At 40.5% G+C, this 18,191-nt stretch overlaps 1 protein-coding gene across 3 annotated transcripts in view; it reads left to right on the top strand.

Moving 5' to 3' along the window:
- The window catches only part of CACNA2D1 (calcium voltage-gated channel auxiliary subunit alpha2delta 1), a 668,904-nt gene that overhangs the window by 368,744 nt on the left and 281,969 nt on the right, over window positions 1-18,191 (top strand). The window lies entirely within an intron of this gene.

The raw sequence follows: 18,191 nt of genomic DNA, 5'->3' as shown, positions 1-18,191 counted from the left end.
GAGTCAGGACATGAGGTGTGGGGGGACTGGGTATGTGTGTGGGGGATGCAGTAGTCAGGGCAGGGGGTTGGGAGGTGTGAGGGGGTGCAGGAGTCAGGGCAAGAGCTGTGGGGGAGCTGGGTATGTGTGTGGGGGTGCTGGAGTCAGAGCTCGGGTCGTGGGGGGTGCAGGGGTCAGGGCAGGAGGCTGGGGTGTGTGTGGGGTACAGGGGTCAGGGCAGAGGGCTGGGGTGTGTGAGGGTGCAGGGGTCAGGGCAGAGGGCTGGGGTGTGCAGGGGTCAGGGCAGAGGGCTGGGAGAGTGTGTGGGGAGGTGCAGGGGTCAGGCCAGAGGGCTGTGGGTGTGGGCTGGGGTCGTGGGGGTGCTCCCAGCCCCCTGCCCTGAGCAGCTCAAGGCAGGGGGCTGGAAGGGATATGCCCTGATTCCGTCCCACGGCCCTGTCCCCACCTCTTCTCCGCCTCCTCCCCAGAGCAGCAAGTGCGTTGCGGCTCTGCTTCTCCCTCTCACTAGCAAGGGCCATCAGCTGATCAGCAGCAGGGAGGGAGAGGAGGAGGGGCAGGAACCCAGCACGCTGGGGGAAGAGGCAGGGGGCCCTTGCCTACTCTGCAGCAGCTGCTGGCAGGACCAAGCTTCTTCACCCTGCCCAGGGGAAGGGGAGGGGGGTGGAGAAGAGCGGGCCGGGACGGGCAGGATTTTTAATGGCATGCTGCTGCCTGCCGGGGTCCCAGCGTGGGTTTGGCAGCGGGCTGAGCGGGGCTTGCGGCTGGGACCCGGCAGGCAGCAGCGTGCCATTAAAAATCAGCTCGCGTGCCTTCTTTGGCACGCGTGCCATCAGTTGCCGACCCCTGCTCTAGATAATACTTATTCCTGCCATGAGTTTAGGGGACTGGACTAGATGACCTCTCAAGGTCCCTTCCAGTCCTATGATTCTGTGTTCCATGTGTAACTTGTGGGATTTGTATTTGGTTTGGTATATCTACTGGTTTTCTGTTTGTCTGTGTATTTCAGTGCAAACAGTCAGAGTATAAAGCAACAATTAACATCAGCATGAAATGATGAGTTAAAGTTTCTACAGAGTGTTAAACATCTAGGGTACTAAATATTACTATTAACAACACTGAAGGCTGTAAAATTGAGGAGGGGATAGGGCAACAGCCAGGAGAATGCTGCAAACAGTACTAGAATCGGACTAGGAACAGCTGAAGACAGCAATGCATTATGAGATGGAATCAGAATTCAGGTGAAGGCTGTATATGGTGCATGACAAAGACATGAGGATCAGTTAAAGAACTCAAATTCATAACTATCCAAATTGAATTGGCTTTCATGTTGTTTTTATAGCTAAATACCAGTGAAGTACTTTGAGAATTTAAGTATCGGAGGGGTAGCCGTGTTAGTCTGGATCTGTAAAAGCGGCAAAGAGTTTTGTGGTACCTTATAGACTAACAGACGTATTGGAGCATAAGCTTTCGTGGGTGAATACCCACTTCACTGGATGCATCTGTGGGTGAATACACACTTCGTCGATGCATCCGACGAAGTGGGTATTCACCCATGAAAGCTTATGCTCCAATACGTCTGTTAGTCTATAAGGTGCCACGGGACTCTTTGCCGCTTTTTGAGAATTTAGCAGTTTGTATTTGCTAGGGATCTGGTCCATGAATCATAGGGAAAAAAAAAGGGAGTTCTGCCTTTTTTTTCAGTAGAAGCAGGATTGGGCTCTAGACTGGAGCTTTGGTTTGACACGTATCTGTTGCATATCCTAATTTATCCGAAATGCTTTGGGCTGGAAACCTCACAAGATCAGACATTCTCAGTAGATGTTCAGCAAAACTGGGCAAACTTTTTTCAGATTGCATTACATCTGGTTGAATACCTCAGTACAACCAGTTCCAAGGAAGACAGGGAATTGTGTTTTTGTTTTGTTTTATAATAAAAATAATCTAATGGATCTTTTCTGAATTTCCAAAAAAGTTTAAATTTGGTTTTAGATTAAGTAACAATTTATTTTATTCAGACCAAGTCATCCACTCGTGGTATAGACTATCAATCACCCCACTACCAAAGCCAAAGACACTTTAGCAAAATATTAGGCATGAGCAGAGAGGCAGAAAAAGAAAGACAGAAGGGTCAACCACAAAATGTTCCAAAGCTCATGCAAATGTTAGAAAGAGACACAGAAACTTTCTGGAAAAGTCAGTTGAAGTCTCGTTTCAAATTGTTGAAGGAGTTGAGCAATGGGACTCTTCACATAAAGATTTCATAGAATTAAAAACAGTTAAAATTTGATGAACACAAGATGTATTTAGTGCTGAAACAGGTAGTCACATTCAAAAAGTCATATTTCAGGGGTAGGCAGAAAAAATTACTGATGGTGCTACTTTATGGTCATATTTGGCCCAGAATCTTGGAGTGAGAACCATACAGGACAAGATGATGTACCCCCATCCCATGTGACCTCTTACTTCCCTCAGCAGGCCCTCTGTGTTTTGGGTTATATTGTGGTGAGGAGAGCAAACTCCATGAGTGTGCGTGCAGAGGCTGGGAATGGCTGGAGCTTTGACTCTGCCTCACCAACAAACCAGTTAGCTCAGCAAATCCTGACTGGAATTTGCTTGCTACTATTAAGTATATGATAAATAATGATGTCAGGGCATCTTGAGCTGAATATAGTAAGGGTACAGAATGGTGACCCACAGCCTTTACTTTTCTGTCTCCTTATGGTGCACCATGCTGTTGTCAGTGTGCCCAACTGGCTTACACAATCTGGCCTGGAAAATGTAAAGCACTCTGGACTTGGTGAGAAAGGGAATGAGTAGACCTGTGAGTGAGAGCCAGGAGGAAGATAGCTGGCTGCCAGGACAGGCAGTGCCAGCATAAAAGATATTGCCAGTGAAGCAGGCAATGCTTTTATCTCCAGTGCATAGGAATTGGTTTTAATTATGTAAAATGTATCATGAAGAGATCTTCATCAATCTTCCTAGTTACGTCATGACTGTCCCAACTCAGATCTTCAGAGAATTATCTTGCACTTTAGTGGATATACTGTCCTGTGTGGTTGGGAAAACATGTTGTGATTTGCGTAGTATGGTTGGTTAAGTTGAGCTGTATGAGAGTAAACTGTGACTCTCAGAGATGAGATGGTGATTCTTCTATGGCTATGGTGTATTTATCCTGAGGTGAACTGCTCTACAGTTAGCTAGAATAAAGGGACGACAGAGTGTGGCTGGTTAGAGTGGGTCTGTAGTCTCTCCATAATGTAAAATGTTGAGCCTTTGAATGACACTATAGAATCAAGATCTAAACTTGCTATTGAGTTTTGCCTGAGAAAGTTTTTAACAATGGACTTCAAAGGGGAAATTGTCTCACACAAGTGTGTACATCATTAGGCTTTGTGCAGGGAATGCTGTTTTTGTTTTGGACAATGGGATCCAACAATCCAGGTGGCTGCTGAGCTTCACCGGAGACCTTTGTAGCTGCTGTTCCAGGCTACAAATTGAAAAACGGCCTGCAGGTGGTGAGTGTGCGCCACTATGCATGGGGTTGTTTCTACCGGATCCATATAAGTTTTGGACCGGTAGCCCCTCCATATTGACCTATATGGGATCAGCATAAAACTCCCTCTCAGTGGCGTAAATGTTTAGATGTGCCAACTACTGCACCTCTGCTTCACCATTTCTGAGAATAAGGGCCATGCATCTTGGTCTTCACACCTGGGGTAGTTTCACCAATAATTAACACCTTTCAAAAGTTCTCATTTCTCTCTCTCTCAAGTCCATTTTGTCCAAACACCAGGATAATCTTACACATCAAAGGAACATAGCATCCTTGTTTACCTGCTCTTGAAATTCCTCTATGTACATTCCTCTACATTCATCTTTACAAAGGAGGCAGTTTGTGCTCCGTCTGCACTTGCCTGTCTTAGAACTCCTACAGTTACTGTGTAAATGTCTAGCTCTAGCACCTTTTCCCAGTGTAGTCTGAATTGCTGATAAGCTGCTGTCTAGTCAGGTATAATTGCTGCTGCGATTTAGTACTTTCATATCAGCTCTCCTTTGATTGCTGCTATATAGTTTTAATTTGCTTGAAAATGATCTCATTCCTCAAAGTCATTGCTCAACATCAGCTGTCCTGTTTTTCAGCTGTGGAAATCACGCCTATGAATTTTAGTCTCCTGCACTCAGACTACATTTCCACTGGCTGTTAGGAAAACCGTGCTTAATCTTTTGTTATTTAAGTAAGCACACTCCTAGCTTTTGATGCACCATTTAAAATTAACAAAAAGATTCTTGCTTGCAAACATATTATTTACTATACTGTTGGGAGAGGAAAAATACAACCTAATAGATCAACATTTTTATTGTACTCTTTATGTGGTTTGCTTTGGAAGATGGCATGTTTTAGTTAGTTTCTATTTTTAAAATCAAGGTTTTCAACATGTACAGTAAATTCAGCTAGCTAAAGTGCCACTTTGATTGTTGGGAAAGATAAGGACATTGCATGTGTCTCTTGAAAAATAAATAGATTAAATCCTGAATTTCTACCTGGATGACTTCAATATCCAATTTTAAACCTTGAAAAGAATTGTTTCTGATAAGCCCTAAATTTTCAATGCTTTTATGTTAGAGCTGTTGAATAACTGCAGTTAACTTACGCAATTAAGTAAAAAAAAAACTAATCGTAGATTAAAAACATTAATCACGAATAATCGCAGTTTTAATCACACTTGTAAACAATAGAATACCAATTGAAATTTATTAATTATTTTGGATGTTTTCTACATTTTCATATATATTGTATTCTGTGTTGTAATTAAAATCAAAGTGTATATTATTTTTATTACATATATTTGCACTGCAAAAATGATAAAAAAAATAGAAATAGTATTTTTCAGTTCACCTTATAGAAGTACTGTAGTGCAATCTCTGTTGTGAAAGTGCAATTTACCAATGTAGATTTTTTTTGTTACATAACTGCACTCAAAAGCAAAATAATGTTCAGCCAATCGCTCAGACAAAACAAGTTTTCAGGGAACATTGTAAACAAGAAGCAGATAGTATTAATTCCTGCAAATATAAACAAACTTGTTTTGTCTGAGCGATTGCCTGAACAAGAAGTAGGACTGAGTGGACTTGAACTCTCTAAAATTTTACTTTGTATTTATTTTTGAATGCACTTTTTTGTACATAATTCTACATTTCTAAGTTCAACTTTCATGATAAAGAGTTTGCACTACAGTACTTGTGTTAGGTGAACAGAAAAGTATTATTTCTTTTGTTTTTTTACAGTGCAAATACTTATCAAAAATAAATACAAAGTGAGCACCTTACACTTTGTATTCTGTGTTGTAACTGAAATCAGTATATTTGAAAATGTAGAAAACATCCAAAAATATTTAAATAAATGGTATTCTATTGTTTAACAGTGTGATTAATCATGATTAATTTTTTAATTGCTTGACAGCCCTATTTTATATACATTATTGGAATACAGTCTGTTCCTAAGCATTAGTGATAGCAATGACCATATTGTATGACTTATTTCAGGCCCATTCCTACAAATATGTATGTGAGTAATTTTAAACAGACATGTGGACCCACCGAACTCAGTGGGACAATTCACATGAGCAAAGTGACTCTGTGCATACAAAATCTCAGGTTTCAGACATTTCTAGCAGGACATCAATGATCTAGGGATAGTTTCATCTTTTAAACTGGGACTTCACTAAACTGTGTTTTGCCACAGATTTCCTACATAATCTTCATCAAATTACATACAAACTTTCTAAAGTGACCATTGATTTTTTTTCCATTCTTTTGAAACTTGTTTCCTTAAACTTCTCTGCCTCTATTTTTCCATCTGTAAAATAGTGTTGTGAGTTTTACTTCATTAATATTTTTCAGGGCCACATATTGCACTTACGAATACCATGGAAATGTATATAAATAAATAAACCACTTGTCCGTGAGTTTAGCATCAAACTTTCCTTGACAGCTACAGATTATAAAATGCTGACATATTTGAAATTGTTCCAGGAAAAAAACAGTTGCTATTCTGATTTATTGCTAATTGCTGTATCCCTATCAATTTCTATTTTTAACAAAAAAGAAAAAAATATGTAGTTTTTCAATAGTGTATTACTAAATGATTTCTTAGCCCTCAAAATATTTCCTTGAGTATCACTACCAAATAAAATAATTTGTGGCTAATAATAAACTAGGCGTGGGAATGACATTCTATTTTTTGATACAAGTAATACATCCGTTGTTATGAAGAGCCACCTAGGTTTAGGTGTAGACTGGAATATTTGGTTCTATTCAGAGGACTGCCAGAGTTTTGCCAGTGACTCACTTTGTGATCTTAAGCAAGCTACTTAGGGCAACGTTCTCAAAATTAAAATTAAACTTTAGACAATCAACTTTTAAGTACTTGCACCAAATGCCTTTCTGCCTTAGGTTTACCTATTGGCCAACTGGTAATGATGCCTAGCTCATAAGGAGCTTTCATTGGACCTGTTTGGGGATTTTACATCAGGAAACATTCAGACAGAAAATGCCCTTTTTGTAAAAATTGAAAGGGTCATCTTGAGTTTCTCAACTGGAAAATATGGAAAAAATTGAAATGGTTGAAACATCGCATGTCAACGTTTTTTAAGCTAAAAATTGTGGGTTTTCATTTTGAAGTGACTTTAATTTAGAAATTAATTTATACTAAAAAAGGCTTTTTAAAAAAGAAAGAGGTCAAAATAAAAACAGAAATTATCCAAATAAAATAGTTCAGGGGTTTTTTGGTGGTTGTTTTCCAATTTTTTTTTTAGATTTCAACTTTGTCCCAATATGGGATGAGAAAAAATGTCAAAATCTCATGGGTGGGGAAAACTGTTTCTTGCCCAGGCCTATTTAACATTGAGTTCTCTCTTTTCTGTTATTGTGGTACTCTTCAACACATAAAAAAAGAGCTAGAATGTCACTTTAGCACTAAGTCTGCAACTGTGATCAAGAGCAAAATGTTCAAAAACCACTTAAATGACTTAGGAGCCCACATCTTATTTCCAAAAGTGACGCAGACACTTCAGAGCCCAATTCCCATGTAACCCATTAGTTATGGGAACGACACATCTCATGAGACTTAGGCTTTTGAGCCCCAGATCCATAAAGGTATGTAGGCCTTGCTCCACTCAGCCTTGCAGCCTAGTGGAATCTTCAGGTCCAAATTAGGTGCCCGGACACCCTGTAATATTCACAGAGAGAGTAGGATGCCTAAGAAAGTGATCCTCAAAGCCAGCTAGCTGAGGGCGTGCCACCTAAGCTAGCCAGGAGTGAAATGCTGAGGAGCACAGTGGGGAGTTGTCTGCTTGCAAACTTATCTAAGTCAAGCCAGCCGCTTAGGTAGCCCATATCCTACCAGCTGAAATTGTGTCTCTCTGCATCTCACTCTGTCTCCCGTTCATGTGCAATACCTCTCTCATGCTCACTCTGTTTACATATGCCCCCAGCTGCTTTGTGCAGGTTCTGTGCTGCCCCTACACATAATGGGCATCCTGCCTCCCGCCATCCTGCTGCAAAGTCTGAAGGGTATCAATCAGGCCTTAGCCGTGCTTCAAGATTGGGTCCCACTGTCAAGTTAGGCCTAGTTTCAAGACCTCTGGGACTTTGGCTTGAGCGAGGGTGCCGAGGTGCTTGTTAACTTTGGGGCAGTGTCAGGGCTGAGGTGGCCTTGTGATTAATGACTGGCAGAAACTTAGGCACTTTTATAGGCTTTGGCAGCAGCTGAGCAGCAATTTTGAGACTGTCATTGGTGCCTAAATAGCAGATTTAGGTGCCTAAATAGCAGATTTAGGTGCCTAAATGCATCCAAGGCTTAGAATCTGAGTGCCTAAGTCCTTTTTGGAAATGGGACTTAAGGTGCTTATTGTAAAGGTTACCCTAGGCCTTATTTGAGCCGTGAAAGTAGAAATAGATCATTGCTCCCTCCTATGACTATTTAAGGGCTAACCATAATCTAACCTGCTGTAAGTAAGCAGCTGCAATATACTTTTAAACAGCCCTAGTACTTGCATAGCTTTATGACTGCTAAATATATGTATTGTATATTAACAATTCTTCATTGACATTTTATGTAATGCAATTTTTCAGCTGCTAGAAAATTGCTAAATACATTACAAACGTGTAAATGGTTTTACTCTGTGTGTGTGTGTGTGTGTGTTCACGTGAGTGTGGGACTATATGCCTTTATTCAGCTACAGTAAAATTCTGAATAAAATCACATGCTTCTGTCTACTGCGACCTCTTGATAAAGCTCTGGCAAAAAGAATGATCACATAAACTAAAAAACACATTCTGCTCTGAATTTAATCACTGATATTTATTAAAACAATTTGTTAGACAATGTAGACAAGTCTGACCCTAAGCATCCCTGTACGGTCTGTATTGCAGCCTAGAATGTGACAAAAAGTTAAACCTAAGAATATGGTTGGCGGACCACTTGCCTCAGGAGGTGGGAAGATGGTCTTTCCATCTGCAGAATGGTCAATCTGTCATATTCCATGAGCACTTCATTATTTTAAAATATATATTGAATTATTTTCAGTGCTTTTAATGTTGTTCTATTCATCTTAAATATTTGTTTAAATTAACTATTGCATGCCAAAAAGAGAGTAGATTATTAAAAACAGTGAATCAAGCTTTTACATTTAGGTAATTGTTTTGCAGAGGGTTTTTTTTCTTGATTTGTAGTATCTCGATTTAATATAAAACTGCAGCATGCTATCAAATTTTTAAAAAGTCTTAATAGGATAATGTTTATTTGAATAATTATTAGGGCTGGTCAAATAATTTATTATAAACTACTTATGTGTCTTTTAGTCCTTGATTTCTGTTGTGTATTGCTCTTGAAGAGATCCCGATTTGTATAAATTTGTTCATTATACTGAGTTGTACAGTGAACTATCTATGCAAGCAAATTTCACCCTACAGATAGTTTGCAGATTATTAGATATTCACACATTATTTGATATTCATTATTCATCTAAAGTCAAGTGGCATTCTTACAGGTCCTTGGTTGGCTGGCCTATCCATTATTTATTTTTTGAACCCACCTGAATCTAGCAATATTGTACCATGAAATGAATTTAGTTTTTTGATTGACTGGATCGTGGCTCCAGGTTTGAAATTCACTTTTCTTAGAATGTACATGAGAACAAAACTTTGCGTGTAGAAGTGTTCATGAGAACTCAGACCAAAAAAGATTACAATCATGGTGTAACTGGATGCACTCACCTCATGCAATCACCCCCTGGCTGGGTGTGTGTGTCTGCAATTCTCTCAGCTTATGGTGACCCCTGTTGGCTGTTTCTCAGGTGGGTTTCTGTGTCTCAGCCCTCTGGCCCAGTCACACGCAGTTCATGGGTATCCAAACATATTAGACCCCGTCCAGGGTAACAGGGCCTGTCTCAATGGCCTCTGTCCTGTCCTTATATGTAGCCCTATCTCTGGGCTCCGTGCTCAGTCAGTCCTTTAATTTCAGCCCCTTCTGAACTGCCTTTCAAAACCATATCTCCTCTCTCTTATGGAGCCGTCTCCTTTGATCCCAGCCCTCCAGCTGAGCCACTACCCAATATTAGTTCATTAGATCTCCCTCCGGGGTATATCAAAGTTCAGTATTGTTGACCCTCTTCAGGGTATTCAGTCCCTTCTCTGAAACTAGTTCAACTTCCTCCTCAGGGAGCCTGTGGCTGGTGGGGGGACCCAGGCCCACCCACTACTCCATGCCCCAACCCAGGGACCCTATAAATAGCAGCCATCTGCTGCTTTTCTGTAAGTCTGCTGCTGTTGTTGCGACTGTTCCCTGGGCCGCTTCCCATGTGGACCCTTCACCTTCACCCTTACCTAAGGGCAATCTTTTTTTGAGTCCCAGCAGCTAGCCAGGAGCTCCTTCTTGCTCCCCCGGTCCCTGCCAGGCACTGCTCTGTCCCTGCTACTGTGGCTCTTTCAGCCAGCCAGGAACACCATACTTGCTCTTCCAGCTCCAGGCAGTAACTGAACTTCTCTAGCCCTGCAGCCCCTTTTATATGAGTCTGCTGGTCCCTGATTTGCTGCTCCCCTACAGCTCCTCTGTAGGCCACCTGGAGGACTCACCTCAGCATGGTGCCTCTGGGCCTAGTACACCCCATCACACATGGTCAAACCTAAATCTTATTTGAATTTCCATAAATTTTGAAAATGTTTCTCACTCTAAACCCAGCTCATATAATTGGGTGTTAATTGTTTTCAGGGGCGGATTTGAGGGGTAGAGGATTGCACGTAATAATCATAAAACTTGAAGCCCTATCTGAGAATAACATTTGTGTGGCAAATCTATTTTAAAAAGCCAAAACAAACAAACAAAAAAACCCCCAACAACAGCAACGAAAAAAACCCAACCCTGCGATTTAACAGCAGGTAACTCTGAAAATTCTGGGCACATAAAATTTGCCTTGATACTTATTTCATTTAAAAGGAGAAGACACTTTAATGGTGGTGATATTACATAATGGCTTATTCTAATAATATTTTTCGTTAATGCATAAATGTGTCAATTAAAGGATACTGTGAAAATTACCACACATGCCATTCCCAAGCAAAAGATTTGGATATGATCTTATGTTTCTTTTTATTTAATTAATAAAACATATTTCAGATTTAAAAACTAAATAATAGACACATCAATATATTATATGAATAAGTGCATTAGGAATTCTAAAGTAGTGCTATTTATTATCTCCATGTTTGTGGACTTATAATAATGAGGGGTAAGCCATTTTGGCTAAAACGAGAACCACTGAGAATTCTAAACTCTACATTCAATCTGAACTCAAATTGTATTGAAAAAAGTTTATTTGTTTATTCATTTCATAAGCTTTGTATTTCTTGGCTCTAGCAGCGTATGGATATGTGAGGATAAAAACAACTCTTGAGGCATCAAATGGAGCCAGGGCTCTGGAAATTTCTCAGTTCTTTGCTTTCAAAATTTCCAGTTTTTGTCTTGTGACCACAGAAGTTCAGAAAACTTCTTTTTTGTTTCACACATGATTTGGATCACTCAAACTACCAAACAATTGGAGGTGTACCTATCAATAGCCTCTAAAAATCATTTTATTTCCAGAACAGACTGTAAATATATATGTTTAAGCTGTATTTTAAACGATTACAAGGTAGCCTTTAGAATTTCCTTTTCTGATGCAGCATGTTGCATGATTTGTAGTAAAAGTATACAGATTCTACCTGTCTCTTGGTATAAGGTTGCCTGTCTCTGTGGTATGTGAGCACTCAGAATGTATTAAATATCTACGTAGCTAGCTTTTGTCAGACTACATAGAAGTCACTGTGGTTTACTCATATGCTTAAAGTCAGGGACATGCTGAAGTGTCTTGCTGAATTAGGGTGTAAGGACTGGATCTTGCAAACTCTTGCTCCCGATATTTATTGTTGTTGTAATATATTATTCGTATTGTGACTGTGCCAAGAAAGCCAAGTCAGGTTTTGGTCCCACTGTACTAAGCTTTGTACTAACACCTATGAAGAAAGGACCTGAAATAATTTCCAGTCATAGGCCTTAATCCTGCAATTGATCGGGACGCAGACATACCTGCACAGGCCCCATTGAAATCAAACAGGGCAAGGTAAATTGCAAGATCAGGGCCTAGGAAGTCAATGGCACATTTCTCCTGAGTAAGCAAAACATGCATGAAAAAGATTTGCAGAACTGGCCCAATTTCAGACAAACCATATAATTCAGGCCATATCCGATGAAGTGAGCTGTAGCTCACGAAAGCTCATGCTCAAATAAATTGGTTAGTCTCTAAGGTGCCACAAGTACTCCTTTTCTTTTTGCAAAGACAGACTAACACGGCTGTTACTCTGACATCTGTATGAGCGTATCTGTATCTACTGGATTATCACTGGAAAAACTTCCTTGAAAACGTGGTTATGAATGAATGGCCTGATGAAGAAGGGGAAGCAAGGAATTCCAAGCTGTATCTGTTAGCATGGTAGAAGCCATCAAGATGAGTGGATCAGAAATGCAAAATGAGCATATAGGAGGCTGTGGTGGAAGGAGCATAGCAGTGAGATGAGGACAAAATAAAGCAGTGGTTTTCAACCTTTTGTCATTTATGGACCTCTAAACAATTTTGCATGTAGGTGCGGACCCCTTTGGGAATCTTAGGCATAGTCTGCAGATCCCCAGAGGACCACGGCTCACAGGTTGAACGCCACTGTTCTGTGGTAATGACAACCTTTCGTGGACCCCATAGACAGTCTGTGGACCCCTGGGGTGTCCGTAGACCACAGGTTGAAAGCCACTGAAATAAAGAAAGATGTTGGTAAGAATTAAGTGAGGCAGGAACTTGAAAGTGAAGATGGAAAATTTGTGCAAGGCATGAAGACTTCTATGGGAAGAGACAAAGAAGAGAGTGACACAGAATAGCACCATTTACTCCTCTAAATTCATAACACCATTCTTATGATTGAATTCTTTCTCCTACATCCAGTCTGTGATGTTACTCATAAATAAGGAAGTTTTGCAGCCATACAAAACATATTCTCTAGGCAGCAGAAACATGTGACAGTATTAGGTATGTCAATCCCTGTCCATGCCACACAAGCACAACAGGTTTCTGCAACTATAATTTGTCTTTGGTTTGAATTTGCATCTGTTTAGCAGCTAATAAAGCTAATTCTAGCTTTCATAGCATACATCTACCCTGTGCCATTTGGCACCTGTGTTAAATCTTTTATGATACTTCAAGAGTAACTTTCTGGGTGTGCAGCTCTAAATAATCTGCCAAAAGAAAACAATTCAAGAGTAATTTTTTTGTTTGTTTCAGTTATATGGTATTTTTCAAACTACAGTTCTATTTTTCAGGCCATCTGTTGCTAACAGCTACAAGAAGCAGGAATCAAAAATATTTTAATGTATTTATGGAAGGAATTCTTGGCTTATCACCCTCTTAAGGCAGTCTACTGGATTTTTGCTGGAATACAGCATGAACAGAGATCTTAACATTATAAGAAAATTTTATAGCAGAGGGGGGAAAAAATCTACTCGCCTTCCTGTTACTATCATGATGAAAGAGCAAATTATATTTTACTTCTCTATCCAAAAAAAATTAAACTTAAAAGTAATCAAAACCTCAACCCGCTCTCCACAGAGGAGTGGGAAAAAGTTTTCTGAAGGTGTTTGTCTATATCTGTAGTCTGTAGGTTTGTTTTCTATATATGTCTCTCAGTGCCACCCATTACCATAATATCTGAGCACCTTTTGTGCCTGAATGAATTTGCATTCACGACAACCTGGGTGAAGCTGGGAAGATAGTATCTCTAGTTTACATATGGGTTACTGAGTCACATAGGCCCAGATCCACACAGGGACTTAGGTGCCTAAACCCCAGATTTAGGTGCCACTGCAATCCACAAAACCCCCATTTGAATGCTGCTTAACCCTGCCTAAACTCACTAAGCCCCTACATTTTCACTGTAAAAGTCTTTATATGCTTACATTTCTGTCTCTGGGCATACATGCAATCTCTCACTCTAGGCATCTGGAAGCCTAAGACCCAGCATAATTTTCAAACCAGAGAAAGGTAGGTGTTCTCCCACCTATCTCACCTGCAGATTGTGGTCCATTCAAAATTCAGCTGGAGAAGTTTGTGGTGTCTTTCTTATAATCTTTAACCACTGGTTAGAGCACTCACTCAGGGTGTGGGAAACCAGGTTCTAGTCCCCGTTGACCTGATAAGGAGAGAAGGATTTCAATACAGTCTCCTGCCTCTCTGGCAAGCACCCTAACCACTGAGCTATGAGAGATTCTGATGAGGGTTCCCACATTCTCTTCTGTTGAAGCTGTTCCACTGTGGAAAAATAATTAAACAGTCATTAGGTTCAAGATGAGTGAGAATGACTCTGTTGCCAGGTGGTCAGGGCATTTACCTGGGTGGTGAGAGACAAGGGGCCAGTCCTCTTACTCCTATGACCATTTAGTTATGTTTCCAAAGTGTAATAGTTTCAACAGGAGAGACTGAGGTAGAGCCATATCAGAATATCCCATAGCCCACTGGTTAGGGCACTTGCCTCAGAGGTGATAGGATTTGAATAGGAATCTTTCTTCTCATCAGGCAGAGGAGGGGAAATGAATCCAGGTCTCCTACCTTCCAAGAGTGTTTTAACCACTGGGCTGAAAGTTATAAGGGAAACACCACTGTTTCTTCCTCCAGCATTTCTTGCAAGAACAGCTGAGACACCCAAGTGTGCCTCATACTGAGAGGGATTCCCAGGTGTGGATCACAAGCAGAGACAGACACCTACCTACAGCACAGTCTTAGACACCTAACTTCTTGGGAAGAGTGGGATTTAGGATACACCATTCTCATTGGTATCTCCCATTGGTTAGCTTAGGCTGCTCCCCTCTCATTGGCATTTCCCATTGCTTAGCTTAGGTATCTCCCTGCCTAACATGCTGTTTTTTGTGGATACCATTCTTAAGCACCTATCTCTCCCCATGCATTGCATGGGGAGGTAGGCACCTAACCCAGGGTTTGTGGATTCCAGTGATTTTTCAAAGTGCCTAAAAGTTAGGTGTTGTAATCAATATATGTGTCTTTGTGGTTCCAGGTCATAGAGTTCAAGGGCCTGATTGTTTGGTGGGGTGGAATGGGGAGGTAGGGATGAAGTCCCCAGTTTACTTCAGATCAAGCAGTAAGCAACTTGGCCAAGGTCACAAAGAAGGATTATGGCAGAATCCACATTTCCTGAATCCTAACTAAATGCGTTAGTCACAACATCCACTGTCCTCTATTCTGCTTCTGAACTGTGCGTGCATGGGGAAAAATGTATTTCTTAAAGTTAATGTCCTAAACTGGTACAAATATGAATTGAAAGGAGAAATGGATGGTATCTGCTAAACAGGGCAGGGAGAAATTGGTCTGGAGATTTATTTCCGAGAAATAAGTGAGAGATTTTGCTGAATGTCAGTGGTAGTAAGAATGTAATTCAATAAGTGTAGGCCGAGTTCAAATAGATGGAAAATTAATCTTCAGCTTCTGTCTCCTGTGGGATTTTCCTGTGCCATTATTGATTGCATTTCAGGCTCCTGCCTCAGGAGAGAAATTGGTTGGAGTTAGATTTTAATTGTATTCACAAGCTACATTGGATTACTTTCCTTCACAATATATGTGCTTTGTGGTATGTTTGTGAAAACAAAGTTGGTCTGGATATTAAAAATGTACCCAATACGTTTTAGTCTATTGATAGAAACATAATTCTTAGTTTTCTCATTGTTATTGTGTGATTAATATGTTAATGGGAATACACTGGGTTTTTTTCAGTCTTGGACAGTGTTACTCTGAGTCTAGGTTATTCTAATTCAGATATATTTTTCAGGGGGAACTGGTAAATTCCTATTAATTACTGAGAAACCGTTATGACAACTGGATTTTGTCAATTAGTGGCAAGGAGTGAAATTCACCCAGTTTGGAAGGACCCAGGCACCATTTAAACCACTTGGTGCCTGTAGATTGTGGAGGGGATATAGGCAAATGTGTTGAGAATGGGTTGTACCCATTGTCATCACAGTGGCTCTCTATGCCAGCCCAGAAAAGGTCAAAAGTAGGCACTTGAAGGCAGGCTGCTGGTGCATTTTATATGAAACCTTTGGGCCCAGTCCCTTGCATCAGGGGGCCACAGAGACATGATCACAGCCATGCATGTGGGGAGGGAATCTAAGTGAGTGGATGAACTCTCAGATCTACATAGTTCTCCCTTTGGGTCCATGGAGCATAGACAGAAAAAATCAGACACCCTGACTTGATGATCTCTACAGCAAGAATTCTCATCTGGGGAAGGAGTGCTGGGAGAGTTTCAGAGGGTCTTTGGGGCTAGAGTTTGTGTGAAAGCATAAGGCCTCTGTGTGATAGCTCAACGTGGGGATGGACCTGCAACCTCTTCTCCATGCCAGGCGGGTGGGGTGTGGGCAAGCTAACACCCCCTCTTTCCCAAAAGAATAATAGGAGGAACAAAGAGAGATTACCTCGCCTAGAGAGCCCTCTGGGATATGTGCCTTTCCCTTCTTGGCAAGAGGCAATCATCTGAGCCTGTATTTGCAATCAAATATTCTAATATATCTTACCAGAACTGAACTGAATCCTTGCAGAAAAGAGATTGCAGAGATTCATGTTCAGACGAATACGGAGTTTTCATAATCCTTCCAGTCAAATATGAAAGCTCGCTCTTGGGAGCACTACTTTTATGGAAAACAGACTATAGTGAAGCTTTGAAATAAATAAATCCCGCAAACTCAAAACAAATAATCTTTGTTGAGAAATAGAGAGGAAACACTACATGGTTCTGGAATTTTGTAGTGGTAATGTGGCTTGACGGCCCCCAGCATTCTTTTCTGAGCATGTCAACATAGAGTTTGAGACTGTTAGTGCTAATCTCCAAAATAAATGACAGTGCTAGGTATTTTTGGTGATTTGTTTAATTGAATGGTTTGCAGGCATGAGAGAAATTTTCTTACATCCACAACCTGTTGTTGGGATCTCATTTACAGCATTAGTCTAGCTCATTAGTTGGACAGCATGAGGCCAGAAAATAACTTATGAGCACCACACCAAAATTTGCTGAATATTAGGTGGCATTTCAGACATGGAAACACTTACACTGCCCTGTAATTGAATTGAAAAGCAAGAATTATGGTAAAACATTAATTGGGCCAAATTACATTGTGTCTAGAGCAATGTTAATGTTCCATCATTTTGAATCATACACAAATACAGACATCTATAAAAAAATCACTGTTTTTTAAATCTAGTATGATCATTTAAAATCAAGATATAACACCAAGAACTTCTTACTGAGACTATGGTTGCCTTGATATTTGGTTGAGTATGATTCCACCACCTCCCTAGGTAACACATTCCAGTGCTTCAACACCCTCCTAGTGAAAAAGTTTTTCCTAATATCCAACCTAAAACCTCCACCACTGCAACTTGAGACCATTATTCCTTGTTCTGTCATCTGCTACCACTGAGAATAGTCTAGAACCATCCTCTTTGGAACCCCCTTTCAGGTAGCTGAAAGTAGCTGTCAAATCTCCCCTCATTCTTCTCTTCTGCAGACTAAACAATCCCAGTTCCCTCAGCCTCTCCTCGTAAGTCATGTGTTCCAGTCCCCTAATCATTTTTGTTGCCCTCCGCTGGATGCTTTCCAATTTTTCCACATCCTCCTTGTAGTGTGGGGCCCCAAACTGGACACAGTACTCCAGATGAGGCCTCACCAATGTCAAACAGAGGGGAACGATCACGTCCCTCGATCTGCTGGCAATGCCCCTACTTATACATCCCAAAATGCCATTAGTCTTCTTGGCAACAAGGGTACACTGTTGACTCATATCCAGCTTCTCGTCCACTTGTAACCCCTAGGTCCTTTTCTACAGAACTGCTGCCTAGCCATTCGGTCCCTAGTCTGTAGCGGTGCATGGGATTCTTCCGTCCTAAGTGCAGGACTCTGCACTTGTCCTTGTTGAACCTCATCAGATTTCTTTTGGTCCCATCCTCCAATTTGTCTAGGTCCCTCCGTATCCTATCCCTACCCTTCAGCGTATCTACCTCTCTTCCCAGTTTAGTGATAGAGTGGACAGAAATGCATCACTAATAATCTAGACAGTTATGTTTGACTGGTTAAGATCTTTATTATTCTTAAAGACATTGCAAAATCAGTGTCTTTGTGTATAATACTCAAAATAATAATATAGTGACAGTTTATTTTTATATTTATTATTGCTGTTCCAAGTAGTTAACTGTTATGGTAAGTTAAACAAAAATCCTGTGAATATTTATATCATTTTCCTTTCCGTTTTGTCTCTTGTTATAGGCCAAACAAGCCATTTATGTAAAGTCTACTTATGAAAGAAATGTACATTGTTGTAGCAATTTAGGATTTGCAATCTGCAAGATAATTTCATAATAGGAATATGGAAATAAATCGTATTTACACTTTTCCACCTACAGCTTTAGAATGAGCTTGTAGCTCTGATTATGAATAAGTGCCATGCAATAAAATTAAATGCTCTTGCGTTGCATTGTTTTTGTGTATGTGTTTTACTTGTATATATTAAATATGCATCTGGGAGTATAGTGCTGGTTTCACCTTTTCCTTAT

The sequence above is a fragment of the Eretmochelys imbricata genome, chromosome 1, assembly GCF_965152235.1.
Source record: "Eretmochelys imbricata isolate rEreImb1 chromosome 1, rEreImb1.hap1, whole genome shotgun sequence".
Taxonomy (NCBI): domain Eukaryota; kingdom Metazoa; phylum Chordata; order Testudines; family Cheloniidae; genus Eretmochelys; species Eretmochelys imbricata.
The sequence above is the reverse complement of the archived record's forward strand: the minus strand, read 5'-3'. Positions and strand labels throughout refer to the sequence as shown.